Source organism: Limulus polyphemus, unplaced genomic scaffold (genome assembly GCF_000517525.1).
Source record: "Limulus polyphemus unplaced genomic scaffold, Limulus_polyphemus-2.1.2 Scaffold5731, whole genome shotgun sequence".
Classification (NCBI taxonomy): Eukaryota; Metazoa; Arthropoda; class Merostomata; order Xiphosura; family Limulidae; genus Limulus; species Limulus polyphemus.
The window spans coordinates 48885-53315 of record NW_013671341.1 but is presented as its reverse complement, the minus strand read 5'-3'; the positions used below and the strand labels follow the sequence as shown (position 1 = coordinate 53315).

Genomic DNA, 4431 nt, shown 5'->3' with positions numbered 1-4431 from the left:
AAAGGATTCGAAAACGACTCACGAGCTTCAAAATCTAAAGCTCTATTTCAGGGTCAGTTCTGTATCCAAGAAATATTAAAATCGAGAGAGAGAGAGAGAGAAAACATTATATGTTAATGTTCATGTCTTCCAGAATTGTGCTGCATGCTTATTGTAATTTTCACTAGAAAGATACACATGATAACATTATTTATTTACTGTTTTTATCTTCTTGAATATTTATAAGGTGTTGAATTATTTATTTATATTTTGGGTTGGGAGTGTTGACAGTTTATACCCATAGATGGCGATATACTATGGTGAATAAATGAGCTAATTCAAAGACTGGCGATGAAAACTTGCATCATTGTTATTGTTATTCTGCTGTGTTTAAACCTCCTACTAACCAAGCTTTTTGTTTTTATACATCGAACTTATGTCCACAAGTGCAAATGTATCTAGGCTAAATGTTCATAAAGAATAGTGTAATGCTTGATCTTTCGTTTCTTGTTGCAAACGTATAGGTGTAAATGCAATGGAGTAGACATAGAGTGCTTATCACTATTATATAACGGTTAAGGATGAAATTAACAGCTGAACACTATCCCTCAAGCTAGGCAAAAAATACGGGGTATACTTCTATTTACAATCAGCTCTGTAAGGTTTCTGGAAATGTATAACCTTACCCGCAGTATGTTTTCCATGTTTTAATGTGTCGACAATGTGAAGTGTGTCATTTTTTACGATACAGACGTTTAGGTCACATGGTGAATATGTAAATTGTGTGATTTTAATTTTATAGAAGTCCACCTACATCACTGCAGCAGAAATAACTTTGCTTTCTATTACGAGTGTGATTGGCCGTGCTATCTGCTGTGGACTGTAGATTCGCCCATTGAAGGCTTAGCAGCACAGCTTGGGCTGGCAAATCGACGAACTACAGTCAAGTCTCTTATAACGGTAATTTGTATACAACACTAATGGGTTTTTTAAGTACCTTTCAATCACCAATAAAGTAATCTAAAACAATTTGGGTATTTGAATAACGTTAGAGCTCGTGCCTAAATCATTATTTCACAATATATTTAATGATTACATATATATGTTACAGATTTCTCGCCTAATTTCACTAAAGGTAAAATTGAAAGGAGAATCTGTGACGTAGAGGCCTAATGTTTTCCCTGATTGGCCGTACCCTATTAATACTACAGTGTGTAAAAAGTGAACAGAGATAGTATGTATCCTTGGTGTAAAAGAAGTGAAAAGACGTAAATAAAGATGGTACGGCATGAAAGAAGGAACTATAGTTCAAATTAAGACGTAATGAGTGTAAATACAGATGGCACTGTATGATGTGAAATAAGTAAGTGTAGATCCTATTGCTGGTTTCTAGTAGGATAACAAAGATAATACTGTAGGGTGTCGAGTAAGTGAGGCTTAAAGCATGATATTAGAGTAAAGACAGAATCAGATTTGTTATAAATAAGGAAAGCTTATGTTACAGGTTTTGTTATAGTTATGTAGCTTCAATATTACAGGTTTGTTGGAGATGGATATAACTGGTGTCACAAAAACAAGTTTTACAGGAAGGTTTAATTGAAGTAACAGAACGTTATTCATTTAGGTTAACACATCTATCAGTTACTCATTCAACACAAAATTATTTCTTGTTCGGAGTTTATTTTTAAAGGAATGTGGATATTGGGGAAAAAAAATATATTTTAGCCTACAAACCTTACTTATTATATCCTTCTGCATAACATATACGTTTTTGTTATATTCATAAACCTTGATTCAACTATTATTTCGGACAACATATTAGTTTTACGTATAAATATTGTTTAATTTCTCCTTCGGAACAATTTATAAGTTTTGTTTAAACCTATTAACTTTATTTCATCTATCTTTCCGGACAGCTTATAAGTTGAAGTTTTATATCTGCTGATGTAATAGTACACATTATTTTGTTCCTATTGTGAACCTTTCGTATGTTATTGATGACAGACAGCTTGCTATACAATCGGCCAAGCCTCATCGATTGCTTGTGTTTCGGGGGCGCTAGTGAGCCATCTATGGCCAGCTAGTTCCGTTGGTGTAGTCTTTGTCCGCTGCTCGTGCACACGTATTCAAATACAAGTTTAATTACTGGTATAAATTCTCAATCTTAATATCATGGTAATGGTGTTGCAGTATGTCATTTCAGTTCATACTCCTTTCTAAGTATTATCACCCTCTTCCTTACTTGGTCCTTCCTTCATTTGTTAATTACTCCAACCAAAGCTTCAGCAACGTCAGTGTATTTCTTCAGTTACGTCAGAAGGAAGTGTTAGGCAAACACGTGGCTTAAAAACTACGATGACGGGAAGAGTATCGACATACCGATAAGTAAGAGCAAGGTTATTTTGTCAACAGGTTAAGAAAGGTTTAGGAGATCTGGTGAGTGTCCTTTCTTTGTATTCTCCTACGTCTAATAAATTGGTTTTCCAGGTAATCCAGGTTTTTATCATATCATTTCAGGCACATTGTCCTGCTATATTAAGAGTAAAAAAAAACAAAAACCGCCCTATTTGTTTTTTTTGGCACGATGAAAAGTAAAATGTATATTATTACTATTAGTTACTAGCACTGATGATAATTACCGTAGATGCTAGACCTGAAGATGACTGTGTTACCGAAACTAGTCGGCTGTAATTAATAATAAAGATTTTATTTTCGTTGGGCCCCAAAAAAAATGTCGTTTTTTAATTTTTATATATTACTCTTAATAATCCTGGTTTCTTTACGTTAGTTATTTTTATGCTACAGGGAGTTTACTGTCGATCAGGGTATTATGTTTCAGTGAGTATAACATGAAAATTACATATGTTTAATACTATATATCTTCAGTAACATTTCTGTTGCATCTGTTCTGCTCGAGATTATTGTATAATATATGTGCTACTTAGTTCAACGTTTTTTTTACAAGGCCTACATTGCCGTGTAAAGAGTCGAACTTTTAACCTTACGCGTTTAAAGTCATGTTGTTTAATAGTACATTTATAAAATACATCTTTTATGAATACGTATTCATCGTTTGACCGCAACGGTTTTTATAGTATATGAATAAAATATAAACTATATAGTGTATTACATCTTTAAATGGCGCATTTTGCTTATAATATTAGAAGGCTTAGTATGATACGTTAAAAGCATAAAGGTAATTATTACATGTTGGAATAGTATTCTACTACTGCTGTGATAAATGTATAGAATATAATTCATCTTGATCCAACTTTACAACAATAAAAAAATGTGCCTTTCTACATTACATCTTTGAAAGAGGCACTCTTTAACTTACGTAGTTAGAAATACTGACACTTTTAATACTACAATCTTACAACGTGTTGTACCACCCTCGTTTAAACTACATATTCTCTAACAATGCATGTTAAAAATATATTTTTATACTTCAGTGTGAATCAGTACGTTTTTTAAACTTGTAGCGTTGAAGAGTACGTAGTTTAAAGGTGGTATTTTGAGTTCTATGGATTCTTTCTCTTTGATTATCTGAGCGTTTGTGTTAGGTTTTGTACTATATTTGACGCTTTGCATATTAATTTATATAAAATCCTAACCTCGACATTTTACTATTTGATTTACTATCTGATTTAAGTTAGTGCAATTTCAGTTAAACGAAAGATATTATTGTCAAATCTGCAATGAACTTATTACACTTCCCATACGTCAGTATCAAACAATGTATTAAGTTTGTAGCTAAGCACAAAACAACACGATGGGCTATCTGTAGTGTGTCCATCACAGGTATCGAAACCCGTTTTTAGCGTTATAATCTTTCAGACTTACTGCTGTGCCACTGGGTATGGCATACACTAAGTTTAACAGGACTACTTCTTTCAGTATAATATCAATATCAACCCACATATTAAGTTTGGTAGCACTAGTTCTTTCAATATCATGATAGTATCAACCAATATATGAAGTTTGATAGGAATATTTCTTTCAATATCATGTAAATATCAATCCATGTATTAAGTTTGGTAGGACTAGTTCGTTCAATATCATGTCAGTATCAATCCATGTATCAAGACTGATAGGACTAGATTTTCAGTATCATGTCAGTATCAACCAATGTATCAAGTTTGGTAGGACTAGTTCTTTCAATATCATGTCAGTATCAATCCATGTATTAAGTTTGGTAGGACTAGTTCTTTCAATATCATGTCAGTATCAATCCATGTATTAAGTTTGGTAGGACTAGTTCTTTCAATATCATGTCAGTATCAATCCATGTATCAAGATTGGTAGGACTATTTCTTTCAATATCATGTCAGTATTAATCCATGTATCAAGTTGTAGACTAGTCTTACAATATCTATGTACTGCTGTACGTACATCCGCCTTGGACCGTACTAGACTAGTATAAGTTGACTAAATGATCAGACTTGTAGTCAA

The 4431-nt window shown here is 32.9% G+C and overlaps 1 pseudogene; it reads left to right on the top strand.

Annotated features, from left to right (window-relative positions):
• Positions 1–1224: 1224 nt before the first annotated feature.
• The window catches only part of LOC111089270, a 29064-nt pseudogene continuing 25857 nt past the window's right edge, over positions 1225–4431 (top strand).